The 24,223-nt window shown below is 39.8% G+C and overlaps 1 protein-coding gene across 2 annotated transcripts in view; it reads left to right on the top strand.

Moving 5' to 3' along the window:
- Positions 1 to 24,223, top strand: part of Lingo2 (leucine rich repeat and Ig domain containing 2) — a 1,156,348-nt gene that overhangs the window by 1,023,495 nt on the left and 108,630 nt on the right. The gene's annotated exons all lie outside the window — the stretch shown is intronic.

Raw genomic sequence — 24,223 nt, forward strand, 5'->3', positions numbered from 1 at the left:
TCAGTGATTTCCGTGTGTGGCACATTGTATGTTTTCTTCATATCCATAAAACATGGACCATGCTTGGCATCATCAGTGAGCTCCAAGGAAGAGTACGGAGGATGGGAGAAGAGAGCCAGAGTCAGATAGAATTCCTGAATAGCTAGCATTTAAAGATGAACTGGCTTCTAAAACTTCAATCAGAAGGGTAGATTGGAAGGAAGTGGAGCAATACAGCCTTAGAAAGGATGTGTGTCTGTCCTAGAAGCATCTTTGGTGTCTTGCCTAGAATACAAATGGATAGGCTTCATGCTTCATCACTTGTGCATTTATTTTTCCTTTATTAGAAGGGCTATTAGTTAACCTTTTTCTCTAAATATTGAAGAATTACTACTATCTTCATTTTACATAAATGTTGGTAGATTAATAGTATAGTTTATAAATCTCTTTCTCGAATCTAGGAAACAACAGAGCAAAAATCCGAACTGTAGGATCTGGTCCCTTTGCTTGCCTTACTAGTCATCCAAGGAGCGCGCCCTGTGGATGGGTAGTGTTGGTACTAAGGCTTATCCTTATTAACAATGAAGCTAATTGAAGGCTGGTGGTTATGCTGCAAGGTTGGAAATGGAACCCAGTCAGATGCTGTTTGATATAGGACGAACTCAGAGACTACAAAAAAGCTTTCACTGTACTTGGCTAAACTGCCAAAAAAGTGTCCTGGGGGAGGGGAGTGGCCGTGGAGCCGTCTCCTGAACACTGTTAGTGTCGTGCTCTGCCTGAGAGTTAAATATCACATACGTGGGTGCAGCTCATGGCTCCTCTGAGAGCATGGAAAACAAAGCACTGTGCTTTTAAGCAATTTTTATATATATTGTAATTTTTTTAAAAGTTTTATTAATTTTTCTTAGTTTTAATAGTAGTTCTTAATATTTCAAAAGTATAATATCATTGTATCATTTCCCCAATTCCCTTTCTTTCCACCAACTCCTCCCATGAATATCCCTTGCTCGCCCTCAGATTCAGGGCCTCTTTTTCTTTGGTTGTTATACACACACACATACACAGAGAGAGGGAGAAAGAGAGACATGCCTTTCAAAAATATAGAAATGCCAACGAACTTCTCAGCCTATATAATGTCACCTGGATGTGTAGAAAGGAAAGAGGAAAAAAAGTGTATTTAAGGTGATTCTGACATCAACAAAGATGGTATCTGAGAAACAATGTGAAATCACAAACCCGACTGTAGCCTTTAAGACAGCAAATGCTCCAGGAGGGCTTTGTGGGCAGTTGCTTGCTGCCCAGCTCTTGCACATCAGGATGTTCTGGTTTTGTTCTAATTAATTTAACAGCAGACTGTACTCTGAAGTCCAAGAAGTTCTAGGAAGGCATGAACAACACAAGAAGATGACAGTAAAGTCATTAGTAGTTAATTAAAAATGGATCCGAATCTTGGTGTGATACACAGAGCACAATCACTCTTTTCTATGAATTCCTGAACATGTATGTCCTTGTAAATGTTCTTCACTCCTCCCTCACTTTTACTTGATACTGGGTCAATTCCAGGTTTTGCAATTTTTGTAGTTAACACTGCTAGGAAAAAGTGACCACCATTTATTCATAAATATATCCGATGGTCTCCTCAAGGTTAAACGTGGATTAGACTTGACCCTAAAATGTAGCACCAGTAGGAAAGAAAATGAATGAACATTTTGTAACATTTAGCTCTTTCTCACCAGGCACTATGTTTGTGGCATTCTGTTTACACTCCATAATGCAGAACCCACCTTTGAACTGTAAAATTAAGGGGGTTCTGGGAGGTATAATTCATGAGGTCCTATCCTCTCTGGAATGTGTGAGGCTAAGCAGGTTGACACCTATACCGATCAGACAGGATAATTTCTCGTAGCCAACATGTCATGAGGAAGAAAAGAACTTTCTTCCTTGTTGTCTGACCACTCATGAAGAGTTTTCATCCTTAGAACAAAAGTAAGGTAAGCCCCCACTGTCCTGAGGGGCATAGAAATGAGGGACACATCATTTCTTGAAACAATCAATTAACAACAGTCTAAAGAAGGATGAGGTCACAGCCAGGGACCGTAGATTCCACAAGGTTTTCCTGGGCAAACAGTTAGACTACTGCCCACAGGGATATCTTCTATTCCAAAACGTGTATCCAACTTGGATGTGCCATTTAGGGCCACAGAGAAACTAATACTACTCTTGAAGAGAGGCTTGAAATCTTAGGCGTGATTTTAAATTAATCAGGAAACAGACAGGGAAGAAGAACTACAACACCAAAAGCTATTGTGAAGACAAGAGCAGTGCTGTGCCTGCTCCAATGCATACTAGGGGCTAGGTAGTGAAAGCAACCCACCAGTCATAAAAACGATGCAAAAGGAGCATTTGAACTCATAAGCACAGGCCTTATAGCTCAACATAAGTGACATGTAGGATGTGGGCTCTGAGTTTTCTAACTGAAAGGCAATAAAAAGGCAGAACAATGAAGAGAAAGGAAAAACTAAGAGAAATAAATGCCCCAAGTTCAAAAAGGCGATTTGGGGACTAAGGGAAGGGTAGGAGGTGAGCCAGAGGAGCGTGAATGGCACAGGCACAAGACCTTATTTAACTGGGATAGTTCTCATTATACAATTTTAAAAATCAAATAATGCAGAGAAACTAAATGAATATGGCTTTGAAAGCATAGTTCGAGGATTTCAAAAAATCATTTATCAGTCCGTTTTGTCTACAGTCTTTTCAAAATGTTCTGCCCACAATGTGCCACCGAGTTTGCATTCACCTCCCTCTGGGACTGAAAAGATGTTGCGGTGTGACTCGGACTGATATGGTTGCGGGGTTTCGTCCCTAAGGAGTTATCCATAGCCATATTTCAAAGTCCGGCACCTTACAATGACACTGAAGATTTTTCTAAGTTTGCGCAGAGTGAACTGACCACACCGGCAGGACTTAGGATTCCATTGCCAAATTGCAAAGAGGTCTTTGGAAATCAACACTTGAAGGTGACCCCTGATACTTTTCCTGTCTCAGTAAGGTTTGTGGAGGAGAACATGAATGCTGTTAGTACCCCCACAAAGCCCTGAAGGGTCCCTGCAACAGAGATCTATGGAACCCCGACTGTCTGAATTCCTTTTGTGCTTTTTTTCTCTGACCTTGGTTCTTGAAACTCCATGGTGGCACTAGAGTGCCCAGTTTACTTCAGGCAGCAAGATAAATCTAGAAAATAAAGTTATTAAAATGGAGGTTAAGAGTGTGAAAGTCAGTGCCAAGAATAGAGACCTAGGTAAGAAGGTCTCTGTGATCAAAAAGCCCACTGGGTAAGCAGAATGTAGTAGCTTAATTGGTACTTGACTCCTGGCAGAGTCTATCTAACATGCATCATAAGATCAGCTCTAGGATATTTTCACCATGGAATAATTCTTCATCAGCATTAGCTACTTTTGAATAACAAAAACGGTTGAATTAAAAAAAAATGGCCAACCAAGAGAATCTCTTCTGTGCTACTCAGTCATTTACACCCATTGTTTCATTTAGTCTCTTGAGGCCTTGAAAATACAGGGTTTGCATTTTTTTCAACATAAAGAAGAAAACACTCATAATCAGCCCCATTAGGTAACACAGCCGAGGTCGTACAGCTGTCTTGTGGTGGAGCAGACAATCACGGACTCTACCGATGTTGTTCTGTGTCCAGTGTCTGGGCCTTTGTATCTGGGGTTTTGTAGCACTCGTTGTAGTTGAATCCTCTTCTTTTTGAAAATTTAAATTTTACATTTGTGCTCCAATAATTGTCACTCATCCCATACCACCATGGAAGCCACAGTTGCTTTTTACTTCCTTTTGAAAACTTTGCAATCAAAGGTGAGGGTTCCCATATAACTGATGCATTAGCTAAGCGTGAAGGATATGTGAGTGTGGCGGGAACCTAAGAATAGCAGACCTTAGCCAGAGCTGAGTTCATTTCTCTTTCCCTCTAGGGATGTTTGGTGACGTTGGGGGATATTTTCTGTTGTTGTAACTGAAGAAACAGTTGGAAATAGTGTCTCGAAGCCGGGAATGCTGGTAAATATCCCACAATTCCCCAAGCCGTTCTTGCAACAACCCTAAATGTCAACAATGCTGAGACTGGGAACACCTAGCTTTGTTCTAGTAGCATTGTTCTAGTGACTCCCCTGGAAAGGAAGATCTAAACCTGCATAAATGAAAATGCAACATGTAAATGCTTAGCGTGGTACATTATTGCTCGCCATCTTTTTCCCTTTTTCCTTTTTGTTTAAGAAGCCCAAAGTTGTGGTTCTCTCTTCATAGTTTCATCTTATTAAAGCTGAATAGGCCAACTCTGAGTAATTGTTCTTAGTTAATGACACACTCATTAGACTTTACATATGTAAACTAGATTTTTCATCACTAATTTATATAATACATAACTCAACAGATACTGTCTCCCATATGCCATAATCTGCATCCAACTTGATGGATTACAGATAGGATATCACTTCTGCGTGTACTCTGAGGGAAGAGGATCAATAATGAAACAAGAAAGATAATTGTCATTGAGTGATGCTTGCCTTGAACATAGTCAGAAGTCTCTGCTACAAACTGGGACAGGAAGAACTTCTTATTGAGAAGAAAACAGTGAACTAAAATACAAATGACAAGAGAAAATAGAGACTCTTGTTTTGTCCCCACATATACTTAAATTGGAAGGATGTGATGCAGATTAGTGTGGCGCCTGTATGAAAGATGATAAGCAAATACATGAAGTATTAGAAAAAACAAAAATATGAGGATGCGGGCTAGTAAGATGGCTTAGGGGGGGACCTCAAATCTTTGACAGCTCAATTTGGATTCCTGGGACACATTTCTTGTGTTCACTATACCATGGCAAGCTCCTCCCCCACATAAACAAATTTATGGTTTAAAGAAGTAAAACATTGAAAATGCTGTGAATTAAAGCCGTTGGGCCAGGAAGACCCAATCTCTGGAGCAGGAATGAATTTGACTGTTGAAAGCAGGAGTAAAGGCACTGCACTCTGATTTTAGTGACTAAGCGAAAGACAGAGAAGAGACTGGAGAAACTAAACCAGACCGCAGCAGTTAAGGACCTGTGTGTCAGGGTGGAAAATCAGATTCTCTTTCATTACAATAAGCCTCCATCAGGGAACTTCCTACAAACATGAGTGAAGCCCACACATGCTTTGAAAGCTAGCTTTGGAAAACGTCCTTCAGGAGACACTTCTGAAATCAGGGAGACAAACAGAAAGCAGCTGCACTGGCGGGGATTTTGATGACTTGCACCATGATTGGGCAGAGCAGGTAACAACTGTCCTGTTATCAGCAGCTGATCTGGAGGTGGGCCTGGCAGTTAGGTGATGGGCAGGTTCTAAAGGGATCATAAAACACCAAAATGATACTTAGGTGTTTTTCTTCAATGACTGAGTTGAGAATAATAGTTGTTACTGTAAAGGAGCAGGAGGGAGGCTAAGTAGGTTGGAATAAAATAGCCTGTGCTCAAAAGGAAATGCGGTACTGTGTGTTAAGATGCCTTAACACACAGTTAAGATGTTCTTAACTGGTTACGTGAAGAAGGCAGGATATGCAGTCTTGGCATAACAATGAAAATTGAACTCAGACATGTGAGTTCAGAGTTATCATCGTGAAAATGCGTTTAGACCTTGGAACTGAATGTCATCACCTGTGGACCATGTATGTACAGAGAAGAGGACACTTGCAAGAAGCCCTTAGAAATTCAGCCTTCTTTAGTAAACATTGACCATGGTGAAAATAATGTCGAACTGTCAATATGAGGAGCCATCATGAGATCTCTTAGAGTAATGAGAGAGTATGGGAAGCCTGAAATACACAAGAAATATCCTACCGTTCCTTTAGACAGGTCAGTGTGTGCTGGTCAAAGCTTTCCTAGCATCCTTTGGGTGTGGGTACTAAATTACTGCTTTCTATTATCCCTTCCTTATATTTGATACACTGTTCTCTAAAGTCATGTTATTTTTATCTGCTAAACTGTGAAATTGCATCTAATAAGATGTGCTTATATTCAAGTGTTACTTTTCAATTAACTTCATTAAGTTTCATATTTCTAGGCAGCTGAGATTCTCTTCTGAAGCATAATCATGTACTTCAGTTTCTGGTCACCTGCAAATTCTTAACAAACCCTTAATGAAAATACCGGTCAGAGGAGAAGCGGGGTCTAAAGGGCTGCCCTTCATCAGCATTTTCCCTCTCCTTAGACTTCACTTCTTTTTTGGGTACCATCAGTTACACGGTCACCAAATTTTCAGGCTGAACCTAATAGTTTCATTGTTATTTCCTTCAAAAACCCAATTTAATTAAAATAAGCCGTGACTGTGTGATTACACCAGTAGAAAAAACTGGAGTGCTTGTTCCAAAACACAGCAAGGTAAGTATGGAATGCCCCCAGCTGACACAGCAGCCCCTAGCATGACTGTTCTCCCTAGCTGTTTGAGTAGTTCTTAAAATAAGAGTGTCCTTTAAAAATACACTTAGAGGACTGGAGAGGTGGCTCAGCTGTTAGGAGCACTGGCTCCTCTCCCAGAGGTCTTGAGTTCATCAATAGTGAAATGTGGTTCTCTCTCCCTCTCTCTCTCTCTCTCTCTCTCTCTCTCTCTCTCTCTCTCTCTCTCTCTTTCCTAAGTCTTTTGTCTGTGTTCCACCTGTATGCAGGTGAATTAGGAGGCTAGATGGGGTCATTAGATCCCCCAGAACTGGAGCTACTATAGGTGCTGGGAGCTGAATGTAGGTCTCTGCAGTAGCAGCGAGTACCCTGTAGCCTGGAGCTATCTCTCTACATCTCTATTCCCCTCGCTTGCACGTTGTTGTTGATTTTTCTTTTGTTTGATGAAGATCCTGTCCCAGTTCGTCTTTCAAAGCTGTGTCTGTTCTCTCCATTCCTCAACCACCGTTGACAATAAGACTGTGATCCCAAAGATACTCTCAGTTACCTTCCTGCTTCCCTTTCCATCTTAGGGGAACCACACTTCCTGACTAATTCACCTCCACTAGGCTTCGGTTGCCTCTCACTGGTGTAGGTCTTGCTTTTGGCAACCTATTCTTTACATTTACATGGAAGAGGTGCTCAAGGAAAGAAGAAAGGAAATGTGTATTCTATCGGTAAATTACCAGCATGTTCTTAAGCACAAGCCGTATTTGTTTTATTTCATATTCTTCAATTAAAAAATAGATACTTTTAACCACCATTTGATACAAATCATGGCTATATCACTTTCTTGAGTTCAGGCTGAATCACAATTCCTTCAAGGATGCTTCTGAAAAGTCTGTGCCACTAGAGAGTGAGCATAAGGTTGCATCAAGAAGAAAAAGGTCCTTTCTGTCCTTCTCTCATTCTTTCCCTCACTTGCTTATTGTTTCTATTTTAACAAACTTATCAAAAAATTAAGTAATTTTTCAGTATGTCAAGTATGCTAGATAATTCTTATGTCAACTTGACACAGGCTAGAGTCATCTGAGAAGCAAGAACCCCAATCGAGAAAAATGCCTGCATAAGATTGGGCTGTAAGCAAGCCTGTCAAGTGTCTTCTTAATTAGTGATTTGTATGGGAGGACCCAGCCCACAATGGATGGGGTCATCCCTGCTTTGGTGGTCCTGGGTTCTATAAGAAAGCAGGCTGCTCAGCAAGTTATGAAGAGCAAGGCAGTAGGTAGCTTTCTTTCATGGCCTCTGCATCGGGTTCGGCCTCCAGGTTCCTGTTAAGCTTGAGTTCCAGTCCTGACTTGTTTTGATGATGAAGAGGGATGAGAAAATGTAAGTATTTCCTCCAGAGTTGCCAGTGGGTGATCAGGAAGCAGACTGGAGGGGAGGGATGCTGTAACAGCTTCTAGTTAGTGAGGTCTAGGTAGCTAAGGCTAGAATAAAGGTGCCCAATGAAGAGGTCACAAACCATCGTGAAGATATTGAGGCAAGATTAGAGAATTTTAATTAAATAGCAAACCAGTCTATAATCACTGCAAAGCAGAAGAGAATTTAGAACAAAATAGAGGGGAGATGCCAGACAGTAGCTTGTGTTTTCAGTTGAAGCCACATGAACACAGGTATGCTCTACAACCTTACTTTTTCATTTTCTTTAAAAGGTCCAGATATGACTTTTTAGCAAGTGTTTGAATGGCTATCTAGGATATGTTATACTGCGGTAAGTAAAAATACATGAGTAAAATATAATTACAATGTTCATACCTCACTTTCAAACAAAAAGAAAGAAAGAGAGAACACAAAAGAATAGTTTCTGCCTCGTTTGCCAAACAGTTATTGTTTCAAAGCTCAAGTCAGGGATGGCAATGACTTGAAATCCTACTGGTAAGTCACATGAGTCTTCATCCCCAAGGAAGTCTAGTTAGGCAAAGTGTTTTGTCAAAATTTGCTTTTGTATTGAAACGTCACTTCCGGACCAGCTGTATGGTGGGGATGTTGAAGTTTTCAGTCTCTCTTGAAACTTATAGAATTTTCTGTGATAGACAATGCAAACTCTATTAATGTTGCCCTTAGAACTCTGAGGAGGAAGGTGAAAGGTGCGTCTGTTTGCGTTTTACAAGAAGCGAGGTCTCAGAATAAGAGAGTGAGGAGTGGAGTTTCAGACTGCTCATGTGGTGTTGAAGACATTAGTTATCAGGGCACCGTGCTCGTCTCTTTCCAGAAACCAGACAAATGGAAAAACATAGATCAGTGCCTTCACTATTTATTTAGAGTCAGCCATGGTTTGTGCTGTGTTACTACAGAAGAGACTATTTGTAGCTAAGTACTTAATGGAAGAAGATGTCTGAAGGTAAGATTTTGTTCTAATAAAAACCTACACTTTAATAAGACTATTACCAGCATAATTTTCAGTATTATACCACATATAATAGAGCTGAGATCCTTGAGAACTGAATGATAACAACCCAGGCAGTCACATTATTCATGACCAGTCTCTGACTATCTGCGTTTCCATCCTAGGACAGAAAGTACAACCCACAAGTATATTTTATATCTATTTCTATCTTTATAATTACATTTGTGTTTCTGGCAGAATGAAGAGAACAAAGTACAAAAACAACTAAAGCTTTAGACTTAGATGTATTTGGATGTACATCTAAAGTTTATTACTCATTTATTATATGATTTAGATCAAGGTATCAAACCTAGTATTGTTACACTTATTATACCATAGGTATAAGGAGATAGAAGTAGCTAACTAACCAGTTGTATTTTTTAGGACTGTTAATATAAGTAGTGATTTGGGACATGTTAGCTTGAGTGTTGTACACATGTGCATATAAAACCATCTAGAGAAAAACCAGAAAAACATTAAGCTTCACAAGACGATAAGCCCTGGAGAAATTTGCAGCACAAAATGTAACGATCACTTAGGATAGAACAAGTAAGTACAGAGTGGTGACGGTGAAAAGGTACAAGCAGCTGAAAAGCATAAGATTATCCAGTCACAGAGCCATATTAAAGGGACATAAACAGAGACATAAGAAGGGACACCACCCACTCCAGGAAATTGAAGAGCCAGAAACTCTCAGAGTTGAAATTATATTTTTTGACAGATAAGCGAAAGACATTGAGAGAGGATATCAAATCCCAGGGCATATATGGATCTGTTACTAGGTCAGGTCCTACTGACATAAAAGCAAATGCGAGGGTTAGTCAATACACTTTCGCTGCAATGAGAATAGTCCTTGTTTGGTTGGTTTTGGTTAAAAGTGCAACCAACCTGTTCTTATACAACAGCACACACACACACACACACACACACACACATGCATACACACACACGCATGCACACGCATGCACACACATGCACACACACACACACCTTGATTCACCTCCCCTCTTTCTCAGTGCCCTCCCTACTACATCCATGCTTGGCGCTCTTCACTGACTCTTTAATCAAATCAATATCACAGACAGCAATTGGCACTCCAGTGAAGCCTGAAATCTCCCTCGCTTTCTTGCTTCCATTCTGATTTCACTTTTTCTCCAAACTCCATGAGAAGTACTTCTCCATGGGTTAACCTTTCTGAGTTTTTATATCAAAACGGACTGTGTGTCCCTTAAAGCCTGTTAAATTGCCTTGACTTTGCTTCTCAGACACATGTCTGGTCTTTGCTTCCCACCTTGTGGGTTAGATTGGTGTACCTGCCCTACCTGGCTGTGACTTCAGAAGGATAAATGGTTTAGAATATGAGTTTCCAAGGAATAACATTATTTTGTGAGTTTTGCTCAGTTCTGAACTCACAGGAATTACATGAGTATGAAGTGAACTCTCTACCAATGTTTTATACCAAATTAATTAACTCATAATTTTGTAAATAGCATACATAGGGTTGAATTTGAACCAAAAAGTCCAGACCAAATCTTGACTTTGCCACTCCAAGACTTTCTATAATGTAAAGTATATAAAAACCTATTTCTTCTTTACTTTATTACTTATTTATAATTTTATTATGTACCCAAAACTGGCCTTGATACTACTACCACTTAACTGCTGGAATTACAGATGTGTGTCACCATACCCTGTAGAAATAAGAATTCCTGCTAGGAAAAATCCAAATTGTTTTGAAGATCAACTTTTCTTTTTCACCACTGAGTAAAATAACCACAACTAAGTGGTTATTAAACTGCTACTAAATGAATAAGCTTATTTTATAGACCAAAAACTTACATACTAAAGCCCTAAGCCACAGCATGGTGATATTTGGAGATGAGGACTTTGAGAAGCAATTAGGATTAGATGCAATCATGAGTGGGGTCTTTACTAGGACATTGATAAGACACTCCTATAAAAAGAGATATCAGAAAGTTTGTTCTCTTCTCTCCCCTGTACACAGGAAAGAAGTCATCAGAGTATGTAGCAAAGTAATGGCTTCTAAAAAAAAGAAGGGACTTCTAAATAAAACATATCTTGCCTACACTTAATGCTTGGAGTTCCCAGCCTCGAGAACTGTGAGACATAGGTACCTTTCCAGAAGACGTTTGCCACTTATTTATTTATTTATTTATTTAGTTAGTTAGTTATATTTGTGTGAGTGTATGCACATGTGCTTGTGCCTATACATGTGTACAAACGTGAAAGGGAGTATTGGACGCCTCAGAGCCAGAGTTATAGGTATCTAAAGGGTGCTGGCTTGAGAGTGGGTGCAGAGTAACTGGTCCTCATGATTGCTCAGCGAGTGCTTGTATCATTGATCCATCGCTCCAGCTGAAGAAATCAGTGTCATGTTGAAACTTCCGGCTCTGTAATAATTTATTACAGTAGCTTGAACTAACACAAAGCGTGTAAGTGGGTGCATAAATGGATGTATGAATGAATGAATATAAAAACTGTGCTTTCATCAAATAGGAGCAAATCTGGAGTGCAAATCAAAGAGGAGATCAAAGATGCTTGAAATATGTCAGAGATGCTAATCGTGCTGGGAAACAACCTGATTCTTAAGATCACCATATTCCAGAGCTGCTGAATAAAGGCCTTAGGTGAGATTTACTTCTAAATTAAAAAAAAAAATAATGGAGAGAATTAAAGTATATATTAAGAGGTTACAGCCCCAGGATATACCTATGACAAGACACATTACCTTCCTAACAAACAGTCCCCTGCCTCATATAAGCAGGAACAGCGGTGATCCCAGCATACCTACTTTCTAGCTTTGTTGTGGTGATTAAGTTGAGTTCAGTGGATGATACTAAATGCTGATAAAATGTAAGATCTCATTGGTAATACCATGGCATTAAAAACCCACGGATTTCAGGTTGCAGATATGGCACATACTGCTCTTCCAAAGGACTTGAGTTTGGTTTCCAGCACCCACACGGGATAGCTTACAGACACTTGTAACTCCAGGTCCAGGGGAATCTGGCAACCAGGGCTTCTGTGCACACCTGCAACACAGGCACACATGATTAAAATAAAATAAACCTTTTAAAAGATTATTTAAACAGCATGCTCTGTTTTGAAAATAGATGTCTTATCAAGGTTTTCTTAACACCTAGAAACTATAATCATCCGAGAACTTACCAAGAGCATTAATTGTTCTAAGTCAACTAAACAACCCAAGAAGCCATCTTCTACAGGAAAGAACCCATCCTATAGAGACAAAGTGAAGGGTGAATGGCCGCAGAACACACCGCTAGTACAAATGAATTCTCAACACTGGCCCACTAGCTGGGGTTTTGAGTTAACCCCACTAACACATAAACGTGTATTCTCTCATCATCAAATATAGTAGGTTTTATTTTTGAGTAAGATCCTATTTCCCTTATGATATTCAAGTCGATAAAAATAACATATGAGAGTTTCGGAAATTTTCCAAGAACTGCAATTTGAGGTTAAATATGGAGCATTCTTATTGGTAAGTTTCTTCAGTGTGCAATTTAACAAGAAACCCCTTGTTAATTGTTAATGGGTCCCTAGTTAGTTAAGATTGAAAGAGCATCTGTATTGTTATTTTATCTTCCATGATGATTGTTTTAAAGCACTGTGACTCTAAAATATTTTATGCTAGTAAGCATTAAAAAAGGTATGTGATTCTGCATATTTTGAAACTTGAGCCCTGGCATAAAATAACAACTGGCACACATGTTCCACATCTGTAGATATTGCTTATTAAGCAAGTAATGAGATGGGAGGTCTAGACTGTATCTAAGTCTCAGGAGAAAGGATGGGGGTCAGGTGTAGAATTTAAGATGGCTTTTGACGGTAGCATGTAACTGGGCACATGGTAGGAGATAAGAAGAAATTGCTTCACTACATACCATCATTCCATGAAATATGAGAAGAGCAAGCAAGGACACTGATGGCCTCAGAGACACGTGAATGACACATCATTGTTCAGATTATATTGACAGCTTAATCTGAATCCTAGATATGTAAAGCTCATTGGGCATTCAGAGACCAGATGTGCTTCTTAAAGATGCTTTCTGTATTTTAAATATTTCCTTAAGTCTGCCTTAATGGGAGGACACGGGGAGAGTAAGGGGAAAATTTTATCCCTCCAGGAAAAGTTACAAATTTTTACTCCCCAATCTTATTATTTAAGGCTGTCAGTTAAGTTAAAAAAAAAAAAAAAAAAAAAAAAAAAAAACTAAGCCCAGGAGAGTTCTCAAGCTTGTAGGCTGAGAAGGGTCTGAGGCAAACCTCAGGAGGATTCCTATTCTCCCTGCAAAGGTTTCCACCTGGGAAGCCCCGAAGGAGTTGAGGTCATGATACAATTTCAGGATCACAGGGAGCCCAGGTGAGAAGCCTTTGCTCTCGGCATGAGCTCATGGTCTCATCCTGGGATTGCTATGCCACTGCCCCTGGATAGATATCTCAATAACCATGGTGAGTAGGCAGATAAAAGCCAGCGTTTAGTATTCATCTGTCTGAATGAAAAATACGCCAAGCCCCGATATTTGCCAAGTCCAGCTCTCTTCTGCTGGTCCAATGTATTATGCATGTGATTTCTGCCACTGATCTGACAATTAAAATCATGGAAAAGAATTAAAATCATGACTGTGGCACACAGGCAGTAGGCTTCATTGGCTTAAATGTTGTCACAATCAAAATCATGGAAACTCAGCTCTCCCTGTGATATATTTAGTAGATCCTCATGACTTACATATAAGGAAAACTAAGGTAATGGACTAATGGGTCTCCAACAACTCTGGGGCTATGAGCAAATAAGGCTGTTGAATCCTTATATAATACACATACTTCTATATGCTGGTTTGGACACAGAAAAAGGCACAATATAGCTAGATTTTATTGTGGTAAACTGTCAAGATATACGTCACGACCATTATTAAAGTGCATGCTAAGTTCATGATATAAGTGAAAATGAACCAACATTGTTTCTTTCACCTGTGAACAATGAAATTATTCTTTATTATACAAATGTTCCATAACTTTCTTTAGAATCTCGGCATCAATTAAAATTGCTAAGATCCTTGTAGGGAGGAGAAGGTAGAAATTAATAGCCCCATTTGCAGGTTAGCACCATTAGATCCCGCTCTATCTAATGCAAATACACCTCCATCCCCTGGAACACCCTTGAACTGAGCATTAAGGAATAAGTTTCACTCCTTTAGTAAGCAACTTCTTGGGTCTGAATATTTTAGATTTTTGGGAGATAATAAACACACACACACACACACACAGAGAGAGAGAGAGAGAGAGAGAGAGAGAGAGAGAGAGAGAGAGCGCGCTCTGTATTTTATACATGTGCATCTATATGTTAAAGGTGATAAAAAGTTAAATCATTATAAATGTGAATAGGTAACAACACAACTATAAATATCAGTTGACGCATTGTCAATTTTTAGACAGTGTCTCACCATATCGCCCTGGATGGCCAGGAGCTCACTTTGTAGCCCCATCTAGCCTAGAACTCAGAGAATCTGCCTGCCTCTGTCTCCCTAATGTTGAGATTAAAGTCAGGTGCCACCAAGCCTATACCATTGCTCTTTTACTAAATAGGTATATGCTTCCAGATAACAACTGCTGCTAGAAGGCGCTCACTCACAGTATCTTTCTTTTTAAAACATCGCACATATGGTTATTAAAAAATTAATTTTGAGAAACACCTGCTTTGCACCAAGCACTCTTCTAGAGGCTAGGAATCGGCAATGAACAAGTTAATACACTTTCAGCAGGAGACAGAACAAAACATGGACTTTGAAATATATTTGGAAACATGGCTTGGGTATTTTGTTTGTTTGCTTGCTTATTTATTCATTTGTCTCTGGTCAGGAAAGCCAACCGTTTTTCTCTTTCCCTACCCCAGTTTTAAAGCAAAACTGCACCCATAACTTAACCTGCCTCCTATGGGCTGCCAGCTCTCCACAAGTTTCTGTGGTACTGGAGGGGAGGAGATCACATATCTCGTCCTCAGGCAGTGAGTGCAGGATTCTGAGCTGCCAGGGAGCTGGCTCTTTTCTGCCTTTTTCTTGGAGCCCTCTCTGTGATATATTGATGTATCATCAAATCACGGTTTACGCATCAACTGGACTCTGTGTGTTTTCAGGAAGTTCTTCAGTGTAGGTCTGTGGGGATTGTCATTTCCACTTGCCAGTGCCATGGCTAGCAAGGTCTGATGCAAAAATCCTTTCTCCAACATGCCAGTTGGCAAAGGCTAGGTTTTGTTCAGGCAAACAGATTAGCCCTCTAAGGGTTAATTAGGAAGAGAACCCCATTCAGGGCCTGGGATTGTTTACTTCAATCGCTTTCATGCAAACTGCCATGTTTCACTTGGGTCCTAATTGTGCCTGATGGACCTATTATTTTGTAATCAGAGCAGTTCCTTGGCTTGCTCTCTAGGGGTTAATTAAATGGATGAGGTAGTGCCCCGGATATTACTAGCAGACAGGACCACTTGAATTTTTCACCAACCGCATTGGAGAGAGTCCTGTTACTATGAACAATCGGGTTTCTCAGCACCAGCGGCGCCTTTCACAGTTGGAGTTTATTAGGTTACTGTACCAAGACAAGCCTGACTGATCCATCAATGCAGTCCTGCCTGGCTTGGCCCTGATTCTGCTCCAAGAATGCCAGTGCCCATGTTCTCTAGAAACTCAGCCTGCATGTAGGCAGCCGTGTCTACTGCAGAAAATGATTCCTGCTCCGGGTTAAATGTGCAAACCTCGTGGAAATGCCTGTACCTGCCACGCGCCAGCACGTAGAAAAGCAGCAATCTACCCTGAAACCCACTGTACTAAACACAGCAAGAGACCACAATGATTGGTAAGGCGACTAGACGCTTCTCTGGCGTTATCTTGCCGCGGTTGCTGCTACTGGAATCTGACTTGGCGATCCCCATTTTTCTCCCTCATTTCTGTCTCTTACAACTGAATTTCTAGCTTGCGGTTCTTTCTGCAAAATGATCACACCTTATTTTGTCTTATGTTACTTCTATTATTATTATTTTGCTAGAAGCCTCCTGGGATTTAATAACCAGGAGAGAGTATCGTGTACTGAGACGTGAATGAGGAGAAGGATACGTTCTAGAGCTCACACAGCTAAACACTTCTGCATGTGGGATGGGCCAGGGAACAGCAAACCTGGAGAGAAGGCTGTTGTACCTATGGTTTTGTTCTCAGCCCCACGGCAACCGTTTGAGCGAAGCAGTTCTGTGTTCTAGAGAAAAATCTAAGCTACAATCACAGGCAGCTTGGGACGAGGGCTTACAGAGTATAAATTGTGGTAGTTCCGGCACAGTCTTTGTAAGAAAATAGGGTTTTTTGAGAGCAGAGCAGGCGGCTTGACTGAGGGTGGACACGATACCGGAAGAAGCCCTGAATTTATTTTTTAGTTCGTCAATGTGTGAGCGGAGTGACAAGGAGGAGTCACTTTACTTCTCTTAGTTCCAGCCGCCTCATCTTTAGAGTGGATCTAAGAATAAAGATCGACTTTCTGTCTATATTATATGGCTCAATTAATAGATGAATGAAGGATTGACTACCTTAAAATTTCTTGTAAGCTATTAAGTATTTAAAATCACGTGGGAAATTTGAAGGACTTTTAGCAAAGGACAGTGTTTTATTTCTCCATCTCTATGGTTGAAAGAATATAAGTTGTTCTAGGCTATGGCCTAGAACTTGTGGATTGTTGCAGAAACTGGTCTGCAATTGAGGTCTTTTTGTCTTGCTTCTATTTCATTTTCACGTCTGTTAGACCAATGCTGTTGCATCATTCTGAACCTGTATCGACTTTTGCAAAAAAGATAATGAATAAATACAGTAATAAAATTAGAGTAGGTAAATGAACTGTTCGTATTAAGGCAATCTGTTGGAAGAGAAAGTAGACGCATGGTTGTGTAGGACTGAGGGTTAGTGAGAGCGGAATGGGAGTAAGAGTCGGTAAGGACAGACATTTTGGAGAAACTGATGAAAAGGTAGCGATAGATGTATAACCCTAGAGAAAGCTGACAGACTAAGCAAAAGCAAAGCACACTTGAATAAAACATGTTGTGTGTTAGATGTGAATTATAGATCAATATAGGTGTTTTTCAAAGCTTGCATTTAAAAATTAAAATACATATATGCGTGCACATGGGTTAAAGCGTGCTATGATGTTAGCTATATCCCAATGGATACATGCCTCTGCATGTAAAATGTTAATCATCATTGAAATATTCTAATGCAACAAAGAAAGATAGATAGTCACTAACCCCATGGTCACTAACCACAATGCTGGAGAGGATTGTGCTCCATGGGAATAAAGAAGGTACATCAGGCCCACATCTAAGTCTGAAACTATTTCTGCATCACTCTGGCTATGGATGGATTACATTTTCCATCCATTTTTGCAATGCATAAATATCAGGACTTGAACAAGCTTTTCCCTCTGGAAATTCAGACAAAGCTCTGGGTGTAAAGACATTCTGCCAGCAAGATAGAATGTCCTGTGTACTCTAGAACTGCCTTGTCTACTCCCACTGGGTTATGGGCGTTCCATTGGTAACAGTAATACTATTTACAGGACTGTGAAAAATACTTTAGCTTTTCTTCTCCATTTTAATACTTACCCCAACAACGAAGTAAGTAACCTTGGTGTGCCCATTTCACACTTGTGGAAACTAAGGCTTGGAGAGACTAAAACCTGTGGGATGGAAGCAGAGAGGTGATGGGGGAGGGACTAGGAGGAGGAGAAGGAGGAGAAACTGTGGCCAAGATGTAAAATAAATTTATTTTTTAAAAAAAAAATCCAGGTATGTTATGGTCTTGAACAGTTTGCTATCTGGCAATGAAGTTTCTCTTGATTACCTGTGTTTTCACAAAGTTTGAGCAAGAACAGAGCTTCCAACATGTATGGGATGATATCTAGTCTGCTGGGATAACCTTCAAAGAGAGCATCAAAAGGGAGATCAATTACTTGTGCTGCTGTGTCCAGAGTGCACCAGGTCTCACAGTTGGTTTATAATTTTCTTTATAGGCCTTCCTATCTGTAATATTTTCCATACATCAGCAGGAAAGATTCCTTTAATTCACTCTGAAAACCTTCAGATTCTAAACAGGTATAAAATATGTAAATATATGTGTGTATCTATATATCTGCATATACATGTACATGCATATATGTATATATTTATATAGATATATCTGCCAATCGGAAGAAAAATAGAACTTATCCTCTAGAAGGGAAAAATAAATTTAAAATTGTCCATAAAAGTAATTGTTATGTATAATGGTTGTAAGAAAGAAAACTGAAAGGAACACAAGAATGTAGCCGTGTGTCTTTCCATAGCCTGGAGAAAAGGGAGGAAGGAAAGCTAAGAAAAAAAATGGACTACAGGTCCTATCAGAAAGGTACTCAAGTTGTATTACAGTTAGAAGAAAGGCCATGTGGATATAATTCCAGCAGAGTGAGGAACATCATAGTTTCCAAATAAAAAGGGCTTACTTGTGAGAGTTCAAGATCAGCCTGGGTTTCACTGTGTCTGAAATGCCGGTTACACAGTTCATTTTGGACTTGATCTTAAGTGTGACTAACCTTGGCCTGAATATCTATTCTCATTTAACCTCCTTTTAGGTACTAGTGTTTAACTTATGTTACACTCTGTATTTAAGATCCACTATCTCTGTATGTTGAACTGATAGAGGGCAGAGAAGCACAGCCTTTCCTTGAGATATGGATACATTGGCAGTTGCCTTAAGCTCTTACAGCAGATTGCCTAGGTTCTTAATCTTAAAGAGTGGGTGAGTTAAGGGAACGTCAAGAAAATAGAGATATTTCAAAAATGTAGTTATAATTGGGTTACTCATTCAAATGTGGTCTATGATTGTGTATTCATGCAAATGTTTCTGATAGGAAATTTTTATATAAAAGTATCTGACTGAGATCCCATAAGCCTGATAATTCTTGCCTATCTGCTTTACTGCTGGCATCCATGAAGAATACCATGATGTGCTGCATAGTCAGTAAAGGAGAAGAATTCTGTCTAAATGTAAAGCTTCATTATTGGCACCTTTGTTACTCAGAAAGATACTTGGCATCGCTGAAGTCTTTAATTCTGACTTTTTAAAGGGGAGGGGTTAGCTCAAAGATCATAAGAGTTACACATCCTTCCCAGCATTCTTCCGAAGGCTCCTGCCAAAGACTGATTGGCTTCAGTCAGTCTGTGCAGGGGTCGTGCATTCTGTTCAGACCCAGGTCTTTCCCCTATCGAAGTGTCAACATGGGGCACAAGAGGGAGTTGTGCAGATGAGCCACCTGAGCTCTGTGCACTCACTAGATATAGGAGGAGTTGTCCTCCATGGGAAGAGCACAGAGGCAAGACAAAATACTCTTAATACTTTCTATCCACCTACCCCAAATTAGTTATTAGAAACCTGCTCTGACAACATAGATTCTTCAATAAGGCTTGCTCCCTTTTAGTTAAATTATATCCAATGGGTTTCAGATAGAACTGAAGTTTTAAGAGACCAAGTTTTAAGTACATATCTTCACAAAATGATTTAAAAGCTTAAAACTGATACCACATACAGTTAATGAAACGTTTTTCTTCTATGAAAACCTATCTTAAACTCAAAAGTTAGTCTCATTTGCTGTGACTAGGAAGCAGCAGAAGTTTTTGAGAACATATTGAAACCACGGAAGTCAATGAAAAGTCCCATTCAAAGACCAAAAGACCAGCTCTGAAAAAGTATTCAGATTTTACTAAGGATGAACCTTGAATTCCTTCCACAAGCTCTTACACTTTATACAAATAGACTTACTGCTAAGGCCTTTAGATCCAACACAGGTATTAATACAATATGAAGTGTTACTGAAGTGTATGATGATAAAGGCTCTAATTCCTCAGAGCCCGTGACTAGAACTTGATAGAATCAACATGAGCAACCATTTCCCACCACACGGTCATGCTCGAACAGGATAGCCATGTGCCACACAGGAACAAGAGATGATTAGCCACCACCAGAGCCAGGGCACAAGTTCTGGGCCTTACCCTCGGGCATAAGATCTCTCAATTCCTAAGGAAACATGAACAAGAATGAAAGACGTAAATCTGGCTTATATACAAAGATAAACCCCAAGAAAACTGAGAAAGGTCTTTTTCAGCATTTTGCTGTAAAATATTAAGTAAAATACCACTGGTTTTAGAAATAGTGGGTTAAAATCTAGTTTTTGTTTGGAAGGTTATATATTACAGGCTTTGTATTTTTATCAAAAGGCGAATTAAATTTTGATAGAACCTTGTGAGCAGCACTCACAGTTAAGAGGCAAGTGTTAAGGGAAGGTGTCCGAGACCCTTACAGACTGGCAGCACTGGCGGTGCATAAAAACAGGAGCACTGTAGGAAGTGCCCAGATCTTTGGAAAGGCTGTATTTCTAAAATTTCAACATGAAGGCTCAAGGCTTAAGTTTTACATAAAGAGAAAAGTAATGAAAGTTTAAGATTCCTGATAATTTTAACCTGCATGTAATGAATCTCCTATGATTTCATATTCACAAACAATGTCAATATAGATTTCTGTTTTAAATTTATAAGCATATTTATTTAAAAACCCCTTTACCAAGAGGACGTCAAATCATATGCCTGTTTCTTATTCTTGTTTATTTTTTTGAATTAAGGAAAAGAGAGAATTACATAAAAATTTAAGTATGCTGCTATAGATAGACAGATGATAGATAGATAGATAGATAGATAGATAGATAGATAGATAGATAGATAGATTAGATAGATTAGATAGATAGATGAGAGATAGATAGATGGGAAAGAGAGATTATGGAATCTCAAACTTTACCTAATAAATACAGCACATTAATGTTAAAGTCCCATAGCATTTGCTATATTGTCTAAGTAACAGAAGAGAAGGTGTGTGTGTATTCTTGTACAACAAAAGCATTTGTGACTGCTGCAGGTCACAGCAATTCTCTCTTACACTTTTCCACATATACAGATATTCCACTAGGGCTTCTAAATGAAAGTGTTAAAGATAGGCAGAAAATTAAAATGCAGTCATACAGTCATAAGGAAAAGCTAAGTTGTGTTTAGAGCCTTCTGCTTGTTGAACTCAAGAAAAGAAGACGATATACGACTTGAAGTCTTCTGTGCCTTTTTTTCCCTAGTGCCCTGTCTTCCATAGTTGGCATTTCTATTAGTGATCACTGATAGGAGCAGAAAGAACCAGACCCCAAATGCTCTCCGGCTGAATACTTGATTTCTACAACAAGCTCCCGCCCCCATATCATACGTATACGCAGATCTCTCCCATCAACAAAGCTACTCCTCAGCATTTGCTTTCGTCAGCTGTCTTGCAACGTGTCTTCACTGTGCTGAATTCTGGGTCAATAGGAGGAGTATGCTATGATTTCCACATATAAGAGACGGGCCCAGCTACTGTGAAAATGTCTCAAGGAAGTAGCCATTGACCAGTGGAAGAGGCAAAGTTTCCATTAAACTAGCAGACAGGTCAGACGTGTTCTGTGGCTCCTACAGGCAGGATAGTCACAAGGGTGTTTTCCATAGAATGCCCTCGAATAAATCGCACAAACACTGATAACACCATGATCTAGAAAGAATGAGCCTTCCAAAGCGTGATACAGTGGAACTTTGGGTTTCTCCTTCCTCCCTCTAAAATGGATGTTAACTCATTCATTTAACATATATATATATACACTAGTACTTGCACTGTGACATATTGTACAAACATTATAGATAAAAATGTAGTTAAACATAGACTAAATAGACATCTCTAATTGGCCACTAGTATTAAACACAGACTGTATAATACAGTCCTTAATTCTTCCTCATGATTATTGTTAAGTAATTGCTATTTCCATCTGTTTATCTTTTCTGTGGCTATTTGTTGGAAATGATTAAGACAGTGATAATGATAGGGCACCTTTGTCTACATTAGGTGGCAAGCAGTTCAAGGTCTCAATCATTCTGGTTATATTCTTTCTCAATTGATCATTTATAACCCCACTTTATAAATGCTAGTCTCCAATCCTTGATCTAGACTACAAAATCATAAGCTAGATTCTAAATATAAAAGTTTTTTAAAACTACCCAGGTGATTATGTTTTTTTTTCAAAGTTTATTAAATTATAAAAGTTTCCATTTCCGCCCCTCCTCCCAACGCCCTCCCACTTCCTCTTCCCCGACTCCCTCTCCTCCTCCCTCTCCATCCCTAAGAGTAGTCAGGGTTTCCTGCCCTGTGGGAAGTTCAAGTTCCTCCCCCCCTCCCTCCATGTCCAGGAGTCAAGGCTGAGAACCACTTGCCTTCTAACTGACAGCCTGTGAGGCTGGCTATGGTGATCTGATTTTAAATATGACCTGACCTGCTACAGCCTGGGCTATTCTAGGAAAGAATACAACAGTTCTCATCATTAGGTAGTACTTAGCTTCTTTAAAGTTTGGATTACTTTAGAATTTTGCCAGACTCAGTTTCTATGCTGTTCATTTTTATAAAATACCAATTAGGTAAGTAGCATTTATTAGGCTATATATAATCTTTAAAATTACACACCATTCACTCTGCTTCCTTTCAGAATTTTGGTGTTTGCTTCCATGATTCTTTGTCATCCAAGTTGTCTCTCTAGCCCTCTACCTGCTTCTCTACTATCTAATCCCTTTCCACTTTCAGAACTTGGCATAGTTGCCATATACTCTGTACAGATACCATTTGTTCTACCCCATCTTTCTGATTCCCAGTGAATCTATGGGGACTCTCCGATGACTCCAGTGGTAACTCCTTTCCCTTTCTCTGGTAAGCCTGCCTCATGTTTTGTGTTTACCACTCTGTGTTTCTCTCTGCATTCTACATTTCAGGAGCACCAGAGGCAGAGCTGCATCTGTAGCCATTGTAGCTCCACCAACTGGCATAGTCAAAGCACACAGTAGGTGTTCAATAAATGTCTGCGGAATTAACATCTAAATTATTACTTTCTTTGACTGTATGTGGAGGGAGCATGTCCATGTCATGGTGCACATGGGAAGGTCAGAGGACAGACAATTTGTAGGAGAGTCACTTCAGACATTTTACGATGTGGGTCTTGGGGATCGGTCATGTCGTAAAGATTTGGCATATACACCTTTATGCATTGACTGTCCTCACCAGCCCTGGACATGTGTTTTTAAACATGCACATGTATGGTAAGTGACAATTCCCTAGATGTGACAAACTCAACTTGCATTTCAAACGTCTGAACAATTGGTCACTGACTTTCTGTGTATTGGAGAAAGAGATGTTCTTCCTCTCACTTATTACCCATAATTCCTTAAAAAAAATCCTTAACTTCCTGAAACTTAAATTTGAAGCTAGGAGAAATTACTGCCCCCGCTCCCCGCACACCAACAAAAACCTTGGAAATGCGTAGCACAGTTGCTCTCCGACTCTCTTCTGGCCGCAGTCTTAAGGACATACCAGAGAGATTCGTGAACACAAGTAGGACTGTCTGTTCTTCCAGGGAAAGCATTGCCTGTGCTGCACAGGGTCCTTTGTGATGCATCCCTGGGGAATGGTGAGCACTGCAACAAGATCTCAAGGCCTCAGTGTGTTCTTTGGCTTCTTGGAAGCCCCCAAGTCCCCCAGTGTAGACACTGCCTCCTCTATGAGTTGTGAGTGATGTGCTTTGTGTTGAAGCAGAAATAATGTTGCTCAAAGGACAGCATAATAAACTAGTCATTACTTCTAATTGCTGCTATTATTAGCACTTTAACTTTTCCGTTCTCCAGGATTATTGTTGTTTGCATTAGGCAGCTCTAACACTTGCGGCATTGTCGACTTCGTCAAAGATCAAGATGCCATAGGAGTCTGTCTGGGTTGTCTTTTTCAGAATATGTAATTTTGTTGTTGGATTTACTACAGACAGTTGTGTGCTCCTTTCATGAATTAAAATTTAAATCTGAAACACTAGCTGGGCCCAATCCACCCACTGCTGATTTTGAAGCTCCTTAGCATATCAAAGTGATAAGAGCAAAGAGAGCAAGCAGAGTGCAGGAGACCCCAGGAGCTGTATGAAGAGAAAGGATGCATGGTCTCCCAGGCAGTGTCTACAGCACCGGGAGCATGATTTTGAATATTCTACATTCATTTTTATCGTTAGGTACAAGAAATTCCTGCATTTTGCTATGCAAACTGTGTCTAGACTCTCATATACCTTGGGACAGAATGTGTATTCTGATTTTTGCTTCATTTTTACGAAAGATAATCTCTGCAGTCCTGATCAGGTTCCTGCTTAATCAAATCACCTTGCAATTTCCTCAGGTTTCAGTG

This window comes from Myodes glareolus, chromosome 16 (assembly GCF_982192425.1).
Source record: "Myodes glareolus chromosome 16, mMyoGla1.1, whole genome shotgun sequence".
Taxonomy (NCBI): domain Eukaryota; kingdom Metazoa; phylum Chordata; class Mammalia; order Rodentia; family Cricetidae; genus Myodes; species Myodes glareolus.